Source organism: Ambystoma mexicanum, chromosome 2q (genome assembly GCF_040938575.1).
Source record: "Ambystoma mexicanum isolate Mex_15411 chromosome 2q, UKY_AmexF1_1, whole genome shotgun sequence".
Lineage (NCBI taxonomy): Eukaryota > Metazoa > Chordata > Amphibia > Caudata > Ambystomatidae > Ambystoma > Ambystoma mexicanum.
In genome coordinates, this window is record NC_090924.1 from 553,544,740 (window position 1) to 553,559,941 (window position 15,202).

Consider the following 15,202-nt stretch of genomic DNA (forward strand, 5'->3'; position numbering starts at 1 on the left):
GACCCACTAATACCCACCAACTACCGCCCGATTACTACAGTGCCTTTCCTCTTGAAGAACCTAGATAAAATGGCATACTCCCAGATTCAAAAATAATTGGAACCAACTCTCTACTAGGAACTAGGCAATCAGGCTTTGGGCCCCAACATGGGACAGAAACAGCCCTCATAGACCTCAAGTCACAGATAGACGAACTCCGGGACGAAGGGAAATCAGCCCTCCTTCTACTCCTGGATCTATCAGCTCCCTTCGACCTGGTCGACCACAGGGTCCTATGCAGCCACCTGGACTCGGCAGTTCACTTCTCTAAAGAAGCCATAGCATGGATACAATCGTTCCTAACTAACATGACTATGAGAGTCTTCTCTCCCATGGCAGCAGCCAATCCCATCCCCATAACTTGCGGAGTGCCCCAGGGATCCTGCGTCTCACCCATCCTCTACAATATCTTTACCAAGCTCCTTTTCGATAATCTGGACCTTCTGGGTGTCACCTACACTAACTATGCAGATGACACACAGATTCTCCTACCGCTTACCGGTGATTACAAGGATTTGGCCTTGGTGAACAGGATATATCTCATCATCCATGCATGGATGGCCACCCACGGTCTATGCCTGAATGATGACAAAACAGAGATCATCATCCTGGGCAGTCCCTCGTCCCTCAAAAAACTCAACCCTGAATACTCAGCATTCAACATAGACAACAATATTATTACTGTAGCCAGAGAGGTCAAAACTCTGGGGTTCTATTTGGACTCCACTCTCTCCTTCAACAAGCAGGTCAATGCCTTGGCCTCGGCCACGGCATATACATCCAAGTTGATTAGAGCAGGTAAGGCCTTCCTGTCACAGGACAGTTGCATCACCCTAGCCAGGGCCCTCATCCTATGCAGGCTGGACTACTGCAACGCTCTTTACATAGGAGCCAATAAACAAACCATCAATAAAATACAACTCCTACAAAATAATGCGCTGAGAGCAGCGCTAGGAATCCCCAAGAGAGAACATATCTCTAACACCAGAAGAGCCAACAACTGGCTCTCTACTTACGATAAAATAAAACTAAAAACTGCCTCCATCACCCACAAATGCTTGAACAATGCAGCACCTCGTTACCTATCCGACAGATTCACTTTGAAGCCCGCCACAAGAATCACCAGACTCGCCAACACCAACTACCTCTGGGTCCCCAAATACAAACTGGCCAAAATCAGAGGCAGCAGCTTCCAGGTCAAGGCAGCCCTCCTATGGAACTCACTACCATCCCCTCTAAGAATCGATCAAACCTATCACAAGTTCCGCCAGAACATCACTAGTTGGCTCAAAGATGCCAACATCTAGGCATATATCTCTCTGACTTTGCCCGGCACCTCTCTCTACGCTGCATGCACCAAGCGCACCAACTACTTTGTGTAACTATGCATGCCTCAATGTACCCGCTTGTATATATCGCATCCTCATTGTATGCCTCCATGTAACCAACTGGCACCTGTACATAATGTATCTTACATGTTGTAACCAAGCTTTGAGTATCCTTATGCTTTGCGCCTGAATACCCTTGGGTCTGGAGCGCACTACAAATAATAAACTAAATTAAATGCTGAAAGATCCTGGTAGATCATTATTTTAGAACTCTCCCAGGCAATGTGGCATTTATTCCGGGCTAGATCCAGGATCTTTACCTTCTCGGAGTAATAGTGGAACTTGACAAAGACTGATCTAGGGGCGCCAGCACAACCTCCTGCTCTATGAGCTCTATCAATTGTCGGCTCACTAGTATTACCTCCGTCAAAGAGTTTACTTATAATTGCTTTGACTGCTCTCATGATGTCAGACTGCGTTTCCCCATCCTGCTCCGGAATGCCTAGAAATCTTAGATTAAAGCGCCGTTCCCTATTTTCCAGATCGTCCAATTTAAGGGAGACCTTCTCCCGTCTCTCCAGCACCGCTAGGCGCATATAGAATTGGGTTTCAAAGAGATCTGATGACGTTTGATTGGCCTCCAAAGCTTCGACCCGATCATCAACAGCGTCTAGCTTCTTGCCATGGGAGTCAAGTCTCTTGCTGATGTCTGCTCTGAAGCCTCTTATCTCCTCCAATAGAGCAGCCATATTCTGACTCATTGTTTGCACCTCCCTAGAATCCGACTCGGACCCAGGCCGTGTTTCGCTCCTATCCATGCTGTGCTCAGGGGAGCGCCGGAACCTCCGTAAAGATTGAGCCCAGTTGGCTTCATCCCGCAGGACGAGGACCAGAAAATCCCGAAACCCAGGGACACGAGAGCGCCAGCAGAGCGGGATTGCCCCTCCCCCCTCCCCGCGGCAGCCTACGCAGACAGCGCCGAAGAGCCGCACAGTCAACGGATCAGCCAGGCGGGAGGAGAGGCGCGAAGGCTGCCCAGAAGAGGAATCACCGGCTGCTGGTGCGGGGCCCCGTGGGATGGGGGAGCAGTGACGGTGGGGAGAAGCCTCTATGGACGGCGGCACTAAGGGCGGACCGCTCAGATCTCGGAGCGGGGGCCGCCCTGTGGATCCTCCAACTCCATAAAAGAGGTGAGTCCTGCCCGGCAAGACATCTGGACCCGACCCCACAGATAACGAGGGAAAGGAGTGGAGGGAATGGGCAAATAAGACCCCCAGCGGGCTCCAATACATACGAACAAGGCCAAGACACCCTCGAGGGGGGGGTGGAAGCAAATAACGAGGGTCATTTATAACAATTAAAGGACTAACGATAAAAAGCCTGCCAAATATTACCCACTCGTTAAACGAAGACCTCCAAGGGAAGTCCCCCCCCCCCATGCTGAGGGAAGGTCGAGAACGGGGCAAACAAACTAAAGGATAAAGAGTGGGGAATCCCATCCCCCCCAGAACAGCACTCCGCAAAACTCGCTAATCCTACCCACTAACCCTACAGGCAAGGAGCGGCATCAACATAAAGGAGACCCCCCCCCCCACACGCAAACAAAAGCAAGCACAGTGGACCTTGATCTGGGGGAAAAGAGGAACAAGAAGGGAACAAGAGGAGCATACAAAGGGGAATACAATAAGCAAACAAGGAAAGGAAAGACCAGGAACACCCCGGCTAATACAAGCTCAGAGGATAATGGACGATACAGGGTGGACGGGAAACAACAGAACACACAAGCCCAGATTCATAAGGGGACCGGATTGCATAAACAACTCTGAGCAATCAAAGCAACGGGTTACCAAGCGAATGGCATCACAGGAGGACATTAAAAACCATGCCGCCACCCCAGAAAGGCAAAATAATATGTCAAGAGCCAGAGGGAATACCAACGCCACGCAACAAACACCACAACTCTCGAAACAAGACGCAAATATCCTACAAATGTGGTCGGCGGAGGGCTCAACACAATATAGCGGTAAAACCCAGAAGGATCCCCAGAGGGAGGGCGATACTCCTACACTCCACCAACAACCACCCACAACCACCCATGAGAGAAGATATGCAAACTTGGTTCCAGGACCTGCAAGAAAAATTCATGTCCACAGTACAGGAACAGTTCACAACTATGAAAGATGACATGAAGCAAGCGGTGCAGGACTTGAAAATAGACATGGCCAAATTAGAGGAGAGAATGGACATAATAGAGAGATCGATCCAGCATACCGAGGAAGAAACGCAACAAGTCAGTGAAACATAAGAACACCTGGTACGACTTACCCACAACCTGGACATTCAGTGCGAAGATCTGAAAAACCGCTCCAGAAGGTCCAACATACGCATCAAAAACATGGCGGAATCCGTTCTCGATAAAGACCTAAAACTGGCAGTAAAAGAAGTTTTTAGAGATGTCGTAGGCGCCCAAGAGAAAGAAGAAATTGGGATAGACAGAGTCCATAGGATAAGACCGAAAAGGACAGGAGCACCGGGAGAAAGATCAAGGGATGTACTGGCGGCTCTCTCCTCATACCCACAGAAAGAACAGATACTGAGGAGGGCAAAAGAAATGGAACATATCAAAATGAATGGACAAGACATACAACTATACCAGGATTTAGCTCTGGTAACCCTACAAAAAAGAAGAGCTATGGCTCCACTGGTGAAGGCGCTGGTGGTGAAACAAATTCGCTACAAATGGACTTTCCCATTTGGGATAATCTTCACTTGGGAGGGGAAGCAGAGAAGAGTGACCACATGGGAGGAGGGCCTCAACCTGATGGGACTCCCGAAGAGGAGGAGGACCCGGAGGAACCAAAATCAAGGGGAGACCAAGCGAGAAAGCCGAGAGGCTGGGAAACAGTCAAACAAAGGAGGACAAACATAGGAAGGGAGAACCGAACGAAACCACTATGACAGAATCAAGGGGTAAATAACATTATGGACAGAAATGCAATGACACCTAATTAAGACCCCCGCAGGGGGGGAAGCAAAGAAAGGAACAGCCACTAATCATATGGAGATGGCGGTCCGGGTAGAACCCACAGGATTGGAACCTGGTAAGGACAGATAGAAATGTGGGGTTTAGGATCCCCTACAAAATTACTCCCCGAGGGCAAGGAGGGCAGGGAGCAAAGGGCGCAATGCCCTAGCGACATTAGGAACCCTCGCCCAACTCAGGGGCAAGTTGTTTGGTTCAAAGTGATTGGTTTGGGGGGCAAGTTAAAGGGGAAGGGAGGGACGGAGGGGGGCTGGAAACATGAAAATCGGGCAAGAAAGGGGACCCAAGAACTTTGCATGAATACGTAACAAATGGGGAAGATGCGCATTTTGAGCTATAACATTAGGGGCATGAATCATCCAACGAAACGGGTGAAACTGGGGAAACAGCATAAAAGGGAGAGAGCAGATATATCACTGCTCCAGGAAACGCATATCAGGACGAGGGACAAACAGAAAACTCGTATTAGGGGTTACAAAATATGGGCACAAGCAACCTCTTCTGAAAAAAAAAAAGCAGGGGTGCTGATAGCGATAAGGGAAGGGAGAGATGCTAAACTGGTGGACACTAACGGATAAAGAAGGGAGATATGCGTTAGCTATTGTGGAGGATTTCGCAATACCCTATCATCGATATATGCACCTAACCTGGGGCAGGATGGCTTCCTCAGGGATGTTATGGGGAAACTAGAAGACTTTGCAAGGGGGGCGGTGATCCTGGGAGGTCATCTCAACATGGCATGGAACCCACGACTAGACAGAAGCACAGGGAACACCCAAGGCCAAGGAGCACCATCAAAACGCCTCAGACAACAGATGGATCACTTGGCCTTAAACGATGTGTGGAGGGAACTGAAAGGGGAACAAAGGGGGTACACCTACTTCTCGCATGTACATAATTCCATGTCAAGAATAGACTACTTTTGGGCATCAGTGGGTCTTATGGGAAAGATACAAGGGATAGAACTGGGAGCGATTGCGCTCTCGGACCATGCACCGCTATGGCTCAACCTAAATCTTCCGGGGAAAACAAACGGGCTATGGAGGTGGAGGTTGCCCCAGGATGTAATCCAAGACCCGATAATGGGGGAAACCATAAAAGGAATGATAGAAGAATGCTTTACACAAAATGACACCTGGGAGGTCTCTATGGGCACAGTCTGGGACGCGTTCAAAGCAGTTATACGCGGGAAAATCATAGCGTTGAAAATCACTAAGGAGAAACGGAGATATATGTGGGAAGAGGAACTGGAAAAGTCAATAACAGAGCTACAAGAGAAAATCTTGACCCACCCCACTAGGGCATTAAAGAAATCGTTGAAACACACACAGGGCCAACTAGAGCTATTGCGCACAAAAGGGGCAGAAAGAAACTTACTTTACCTAAGACAGAGATACTACATAAAAGCAGACAAAGCTGATAGACTCCTAGCTAGACAACTCCCGGACGTGGAAGCACAGGACTCGTATCTAAAAGCCCTCCACATCCCATGAATATCAAAGGAAGATAGACTGGCCCTCGAGAACCCAATTAGTGAAGAGGAAGTTAAAAAAGCAAATACAGAACTCCCAGTAAATAAAGCACCCGGCCCAGATGGCTTCACGGCCCCATTCTATAAAAAATATGCAGACCAGCTAACCCCAGTTCCCCAGAACTCATTCAAAGATAGCGGCAACGTGACACCCACAATGAACGAGGCAAAGGTATTAGTCTTCCATAAAGCAGGGAAAGACCCGGCATCCCCAGAGTCATATAGGCCCGTATCCCGGATTAACCTGGATGCAAAAATATATACAAAGATCTTAGCAGCAAGACTATCCCCGCTCCCTCCAAAACTAATTAACTTGGACCAATCGGGCTTCATCCCGGGTAGACAAACCCATGACAATCTCAGAAGGCTTGTTAACCTAGCGGAAAAAATAGGCATAACACACACACCAGCGATACTACTCTCTGTAGATGCCGAGAAGGCTTTTGACCGGGTAGAATGGCCAATGCTGTTTAGAGTCTTAACCTGTATGGGATTTGGGGAACAATATATTGCTAGAATCAGGGCGAACTATAACTCCCCATCCAGTAGAGTTGCAGCCAATGGAGAGATCACAAACAGGATAAGAATATCCACGGGAACAAAACAAGGCTGCCCGCTCTCCCCATTATTATACGCTATCTTCTTAGAACCCTTCTTAATAAAAATAAGGGAAACCATTCATATCGAAGGGATTGAAATGGCAGGAACACAACACAAAGTAATAGCATACGCTGACGATATGCTGATAACCTTAGAAGATCCGGAGACGACATTACCAGCAGTGGTTGGGGAATTAGAAGACTTTGGAGCCATTTCAGGACTAAAGATTAATAGGAAAAAGTCAGAAATCCTAATTTTGGTGGGGGATAGGGAAAAGATAGAAAGGGAAGCTAATTTATTGGGACTTAAGATTGTAAAACAGGGTATAAAATACCTAGGAATAAGAATAACCCACAAAATAAGGCAGCTATATGGGGGAAAACTACCCGCAGCTCCAAGCAAACATTCGCAGAGACCTAGAAAGATGGAATCCACTACTGATTTCTTGGTGGGGCAGAATATAATCAGTCAAGATGACCATCCTCCCAAAGATACTATACTATTTCTAGGCTCTCCCGATAGGCGTCCCCCGCACCTTCTTTAAAACACTATCAAAAGCGATCTCATCTTTTATATGGAAAGGGAAGACCCCGAGAATAGCTAGGGAGATCCTCACAGCACCAACCAGTGAGGGGGGGATGGCGCTTCCCCACTTCAATAAATACTACCAGGCGGCGCAATTAAAGGTCCTTAGGGAATGGATGGGGGGGAAAACCCGCAGCCGATTTGGGCGAAACAAGACAGGGCAGTTGCAAGGACACCACTAGTGGAAATACTCTGGAAACAGAGACCACATAAGACACCCTAACGTAGGAATAAGCAAAATTATGAAGACCACTTTGGAGGCGTGGGACTGTCAAACGCGAAAGGCATTATGACCACTATGCTAGGTCCCTTCACACCCATTTGCCGGAATCCTCAATTCCTACCAGGTATGGAACAAGGGGCATATGAAAACTGGGAAGAGGCAGGAATAATGAAAATAGGGGAAATGTTCATAGACAACGAAATCAGGCCACATGCCTCATGCTATTCAACCTCATCACTCTCCCAACGAGATAAATACAGATACAAGCAACTTAAACACTGGCTAAAATCCCCAAACATTACTAAAGCGGCAACGAGGAATTTTACACCATTTGAGAAAAAGTCATCTCCAACACAGGGGCGAAGAAATGGGTCTTGACACTCTACTCATTCATAAACTCACACGAGGAAGAAATCAAGTGGTTGTACATGATTAAGTGGGACAGAACGCTTGGGGAACAACCAACAAGAATCCAGTGGGAGGACCTATGGAAACTGATTCCCAAGATGACGCGCTCTGCACAGACAAGAGAAATGTGGATCAAAATAATGACACAATGGCACTACACCCCAGAAAGACTGCATACCATGTTCCCCAAAACTTCAAATAAATGTTGGAGAGGATGTGAAGAGGTGGGAACATGGAGACACATCTGGTGGGATTGTAAAAGGATAAAACCGTTTTGGGAAGAGGTAATGGGAGAGATGGGAAAGATGTTTCCGGATGTGAGGCAAATGGGAGAGGAAGTGTGGCTATGTGGAATAAGAGATTGAGAGGTAGGGTGGGCACCGCTCTGTCCTTTTAATAATTCAACGATATCACTCGTCTTTTTGCAATTGCATATGGGAGCTCACCATTACCCTAGGCACCTGGTTACCAAAACATCCACAAAAAATGAATGGACAGCTTCCATCCCTGGATGAGCTCACTCACACTCCCCTGAATCTCTGTTTTGTTCTGTTTTTTGTATCTTTTCGTGGTATTTCATTTTGGATTACAACTACAATTGCGTATGTGATTATACTTTAATTTTTTACGGATTTCACTGAATGGTGGATAATTGGGAATGTATCACATTGGTGGGATTGTCACTGATTTATTTATTATGAATAGTGTTAACAGCCCTGATGATGGACGGAAGTCCGAAATGCATAGGCTACAATATTGAAACACTGACTGGTCAGGAATAAATAAGGAGATTGAAAAATCAAAGAAGGAAATGTGGATTAATGATTTCTAATATAACTACACAAGAAAGAACTAACTATTCTTTACATTGATTGAAACCCGATCAGGGGAGTACGAGTGAGCTCATCCAGGGATGGAAGCTGTCCATTCCTTTTTTGTGGATATGTGGAATAAGAGACCAAACAGCAAGAAAGTATAAAAAGACACAGTGGAGAGGCTTCATGGGGCTTCTCATAGCAGCATGGTCAACTATTGCACAGAACTGGAAAAATAAAGACTCCCCACTGACTTACACTTGGTTACAAAAAGTATGGGACCAAATAACGATGGAAAAAATCACCCACACAATTCAGGGTACGAGGGACAAGTTTGCAAAGGAATGGGAAGGGATTCTGGAATATCTTCAATCAGATTTCATGGATCAATGGTGCCCCCATAACATTAAAGTAACGGACATCTTCAACGCATAAAAAAAAAGTCCCCGAAAAGACTGTCACATGTGCCCCGTGGGGTGGAGGGAGTTGGGGGGGTGGGGGGAGGGGAAGAGTTATACTGGTTGATGATATTCTGATTTATAAAACTAATAAACATATGTTTTAAAAAAAAAGATTGAGCCCAGTCCAAACGAAATGGGTAAGAAGGTAATAAAGAGCAGCAGCTCTGGACGCGGGTGGATGGCCAGGCACAAGAAAGCCGATGGCTGGGCAGACCCCCATGCAATCACTGTCGCAGACCCCTTGTCTGTCTCGGTTGGCAGCTCCAACCCAATGCCAGTACTCTAAGGGCCTCCTCTCCAACTCCCGGCAGAACCTCCCACCAGCAGAGCCAGGGAGACAGCCGGGCCAAGCCGAGACGAGTGTCGTTGGGCCTTGGAGATGTCCCTCGTCGCACTACCTCTAGCGGAGAGGACCAGGTAATCTGAAGACTCTCCTTCTACCACTCGAGAAAGGGACCGCCCCAGGCCACCGCAGAAAACAGGTCCGGAGGATTCAGCTCTCTGACAGGAAAAACACCACAATGAAAGAACTCGTCCAGCCCAAGCAAAAGGGCACCACCACCCCAAACAGCTCACCCTTCACCGGGCCAGCTCCCCTAGGATACAAGAGTGTACTGCTCGGACTGCGTGCCGGCCCAGAGGTATTGCCTCAGCCACCCCGACCAGTCTCACAAGGCACCTTTAAGCCACCGGGGGGCAGGCGCTGCTCCTAAGCGTCCAGAACAAATAAGGCTCAGCAGGTAAACTAACTGGGTTCCAGGGGCTGGGCAGCCGACGGAGGGCTTTCTCCAGGCCTCCTCCTCCTCCAGTGCCGGGGACTCAGAGGCGCCAGCCAACCAACGCGCACTGCACGGAAAACTCGACTCCCGGACCGCACTGCTGTGGGTCGGGACACCAACACACCCCAGAGTGCACCTCTTCGCCGCCTGACGGCATCCCAGGGGAGCTGCAGGCGGCCAGCGGCAGGGGCAGGAGACCCCCCTCGGCCCCCGATCCACTGACGAACAGTATTTTATTTATTTTTAGTGCGCACCCAACCCAGGGGTAGCAGGGCGCAGAGGCATCAAGAGGATTGCGTAGCTTGGTTACATACAGAAGAATGAGGTCCAGCTAGGGTTACAGTGCTGGAAGCGTCAAAAACAATGAACGCCGATGAGGCATAGGTTACAAAAGTATACAATATAAGCAATACTATGTACAAAATGCAGGTTATCTCATGAACTGTGTCTGTGCAGAACAGTTGACCGCTTATATGTCCATATTTACAGTCGTGGTGTGGATCAGCAGGAGCAGCAAGAGGTCGTTATGTATCATGGTCCTTGAGCCAATGGATGGTCTTAGATCTGAATTGGCAGTATGGGGGGTCCTCCCTGCAAGGAGGTGATAGGGAGTTCCAGAACTGTGCTGCTTTTACAGGAAAGCTATTCCCTCCAGAAATTGTACGTTTAAATCTGGGCACCAGGAGGAGATAGGAATTGGCCATTCTAGGGGGCGAGAAGAAGCTGGTCTGGTGAATTTAGTAATAAGGTATTGAGGGGCTGCTTGGTGGAGGCATTTGTGAGTCAAAGAAACAGATTTGAGGAATATTTTATCTTTAGTAGATAGCCAATTGACAGATCTTCTAGTCTCAGAAATGTGGGCATTCTTTAGGATACTGAGGGTCGCTCTTAGGGCGTTATTTTGTAGGATTTGAATTTTATTCGTGATATATTTGTTGCAACCTACATATAACGCATTGCAATAGTCCAGCTTGGACAGGATCAGAGCCCTGGCTATGGTGATGCAGTTAGAAGGTGAGAGGAATGGTTTGGTTGCTCTGATGAGTTTGCATGTGTAGGATGTGGTGGATGCCATAGCATTAACTTGTTTTTTGAAGGTAAGAGTGGAATCTAGGTAGAAGCCAAGGGTTTTGACCTCCTTGGCTACCATGATCATATTGCTATCAATTACGAGAGAGGAATAGTTTTGGTCCAGTTTGTTGAGGTTATGTGAAGCTCCTAGAATGAGGAGTTCTGTTTTGTCATCATTCAGGCATAGACTGTGTGAGGCCATCCATGCCTGGATGATGAGGTACACTTTGTTGACGAAGGCCAAATCCTTGACATAATCCCCCATCAACGGGATGAGGATCTGGGTATCATCGGCATACTTAGTGTAGGTGATACCCAGACCATCTAGATCATCAAAAAGGGCCTTTGTGAAAATGTTGTACAAGGTCAGGGAGACACAAGATCCCTGAGGCATGCCAAAGGTGATAGGCATTGGGTCGGCAGCTGCTAATGGGGACAAGACTCTCATCGCGCGGTTGTTTAGAAAGGATTGGATCCAGTCAGTTGCCTCTTGAGAGAAATGGGCTGCTTTTTGTAAGTGGTCGCATAGGATCTCATGATCGACCAGGTCGAAAGCAGCTGAGAGATCAAGAAGTAGCAATAGTGCAGTCTTACCCTGATCTCTCAGCTCATCTATCTGTGCCTTGAGCTCTATGAGTGCAGTTTCGGTACCATGTTGCGGTCTGAAGCCTGATTGTCGGACTCCTAAGAGATGGAAGTGTTCGAGGTAATGTTGGATTTGTTGGTATGCTATTTTATCGAGGATTTTAAGAAGGAACGGTACTGTGGTGATGGGGCGGTAATTAGTAGGAGTAGAGGGGTCAAGATTCGTTTTTTTGAGAAGGGGGAGGACCCATGATTGTTTCACGTTGTTAGGTACGGTGCCTGATGTGAATGACGCATTTATTAGTTTGGTAATAAATGGTCCGAGATCACGAGCTGCATCCTTTATCAGTTGTGCAGGGCATAGGTCCCCATGGCAGTTCGAAGGTTTGAGGGTGAGAATGACATTTTCAACCTCTTTGGTAGATACTTTGTGGAAGTTGAAATGGGGATTGGGCGCAGGAGGGTGCGTCCGAGTGGGGTGAGTCGTTTTGCCTGACTCTTCACCAGTACTCTAAGGGCCTCCTCTCCAACTTCCGGGCAGAACCTCCCACCAGCAGAGCCAGGGAGACAGCCGGGCCAAGCCGAGACAAGTGTCGTTGAACCTTGGAGATGTCCCTCGTCGCACTACCTCTAGCGGGGGGGACCAGGGAATCTGAAGACTCTCCTTCCACCACTCGAGAAAGGGACCGCCCCAGGCCACCGCAGAAAACCAGGTCCGGATGATTGAGCTCTCTGACAAGAAAAACACCACAATGAAAGAACTCGTCCAGCCCAAGTAGAAGGGCGCCGCCACCCCAAACAGCTCACCCTTCACCGGGCCAGCTCCCCTAGGACACAAGAGTGATACTGCTCAGACTGCGTGCCGGCCCAGAGGTATCGCCTCAGCCACCCCGACCAGTCTCACAAGGCACCTTTACGCCACCGGGAGGCAGGCGCTGCTCCTAAGCGTCCAGAACAAATGAGGCTCAGCAGGTAAATGAACCGGGTTCCAGGGGCTGGGCCGCCGACAGAGGGCTTTCTCCAGGCCTCCTCCTCCAGTGCCGGGGACTCCGAGGCGCCAGCCAACCAACGCGCACTCCACGGAAAACTCGACTCCCGGACTGCACTGCCGTGGGTCGGGACACCAACACACCCCAGAGTGCACCTCTTTGCCGCCTGACGGCACCCCAGGGGAGCTGCAGGCGGCCAGAGGGAGGGGCAGGAGACCCCCCTCAGCCCCTGATCCACTGACGAGCCGTGCCCCCAGCTTCAGCTATGACCGTGCTGGCGAGGTGGACAGCACTACCCGCGTTCGTACAGGTAAGCACATGGTGGGGGGAGCTCAAATCTCGTGCCTGCACTCCCCTGCCACCAATTCCTTAATGGATTGCGGGCCAGCACGGGATCCTCCGGCGACCTCCTCCTCTCTGCTCGGGGCGCGACACACGTCCAACTAGGGGGGGCTTGACCGCCAAGGCACCGGCCACCCAGGCAGCGGCCGCCCCTCCCTCACCGACCACTGAGGAGCACGTCGCAGAACTCTTCGGCGGGGACAGCCTCTTCCCAGGCCCCGCTCGCCACCAAGGAGGGTCCTCACACAGGAACAGCAGCACCTCCGGGTGCCAAAAAAGCGCACAACTTATGCTCGAGGGTGTCAGCAACTCGCGGTGGGGGTCATAGAACCGCTATTAGCATGCTGGGGGCCCAAATCCCGATTTTAGGCACCCCAAGGTGGAGACTGACTTAGGAGCGTCAGCACATCTCAGGGCCCCCTGGTGGCTCCCCACAGAGGACATTTAATGGAAACAAAAACATTGGGAAAATAAGGGAACTGTAGCACAGGGAAGTCATTTGCTCAGGATCAAACCATTTGATTAAGAAGGTAAGCATAGTTTAGTATCTGTTTATTCTGGTTCCAAAGTTAGTAACTTGTAACTTCAGTACATCTCTTTACCCCTGCTTACCTCTGTTATTTTACAAAATCATAAGTTTCTTGGAAGAGATATACAACCCTCGACCTGCTTCTGACATCATAGCAAGGGCCATCTAATGTTTCTCTCAACTCTCTAGTTTGTGCTTTTTAAATAACCCGACATTTCATGTTAATAAACAGTGATAGATAATAGACAAAAGCACAAAGCTATTTAATCTGCAAAAAGCTGCATGCTGCCATAATAATAAGGAATTGCTATTTATGTAGCACTTTTGTCTTGGTGCTGTACATAGAACATTTTTACACAAAATTATCACCCAATCCAAGCTGTTACTCATTTATTGACCACAGGAGGGTGAAAGACTGAGTTGGCTTTGGTGGGATTCGAACCTGCAGATCACACACAGATCGCAGCAGCGAGTGCTCTACCCACTGAGTTACCTTATAGGCTCATCTAACAGTGATCAGACTGGTTGAATCGGGGTGTTGCAAAGTAGGACACAATGGTTGCAAGCAGCAACACAGGCATAGCAATCGCTGCCACATACTGAGCGGATACGCATGAATAAAATCCAGACCACCAGTTCCAAAGTCTATGATTTAGCCACTAGACCATACCCTTAACCGCGCCAGTCTTTTGGTGTAAATTGTGCTTTATTCTGGTGTTCTGTGATTTGTTTAAGGTCAAAACGTTTTTGGGCAAATGGGGGAGAGCCTGGATTAAAGCTTGATCTACTGGTACTAAAATCGGCAAATTGGCTGTTACTAGGGTGACCAGATTTCCAAAACGAAAAACCGGGACTACCAATAACATAAAAGAGACACTACCCCATCGCAGCCCACCAATTACTGCCCCTCCCCCAACACGCCCCACACAACCACCACCCAATCATATTTCCAGCACTTCTCCTTTTTATAAACTATATATGATCTCATTTGTGCAGTTTTGTCTGTGAATCTTGCCATGTTAATTCAAAACAAGCGTTTGCTCTAATTGATATTACATGGCTTGCTGTACAGTCCTTTCCAAGCCAGTCTCTGTAGCACAGTCAGTAAGTGTTGTGACTTGTACCTGAAAGGTTGGGGGGGTTCGAGCCAATCCCCCAGCTCCAACATTCAAAACGTGTTGTGAAAAATAATTACAATTTTAATTACCATTGCCGCCCAACCATGCAAACCTTGGACGGGGTTTCTAAAATGAAAAAACTCCCGGGACCCTGGGACGGAGGGTGATTTCCCTGGACTGTCCTGGGAAAACCGGGACGTCTGGTCACCCTACTGTTACTCTATAACTGCTCTTTTTCTCAGGGGCAACGTGCTCGCTTTGGAAGCAAGACGACACGGAGCAACACAGGTTCGATCCCGGGTCCGCGCTTAGAAACCTCTGGGTATTAAGCGCGTTATAAATAACATATCATATCCAATGTTTTGATTTAATGTACCACATTATACCTTTGATCACCTTATTTCTAAGCACTCTAACGTTGGTCAGATAAGGAAAGTACAGCACAGTGAACTAATGTGATGTGGCAAAGAGCACCTCATTTTGGTGAAGTGAGGATTACAATCCACATCTTCTGGTTCAAACATCTGCAGTTTAGTCATTAAATCACATCTCTCTTCCCATCAGCTATGTTTGCAATTTATCCCTAAAACCACTTCATTTCCTCTGCTGTCTTAGCCTTATCTCCCCTTTCTTCCCCTTTCCCTCCTACTCCCCTCTTATTTCTTCTCTTCCTTTGCAGTTGGTGGGGCAGAATGGAAGAGGGTATGGTGGAATGTTCATTTTGGAGTATGGATCGGAAGTGGTGCTGTCTTGGTG

The 15,202-nt window shown here is 48.3% G+C and overlaps 1 protein-coding gene across 1 annotated transcript in view; it reads left to right on the plus strand.

Annotated features, from left to right (window-relative positions):
* The window catches only part of MINDY4 (MINDY lysine 48 deubiquitinase 4), a 1,976,984-nt gene that overhangs the window by 23,007 nt on the left and 1,938,775 nt on the right, over positions 1-15,202 (plus strand). The window lies entirely within an intron of this gene.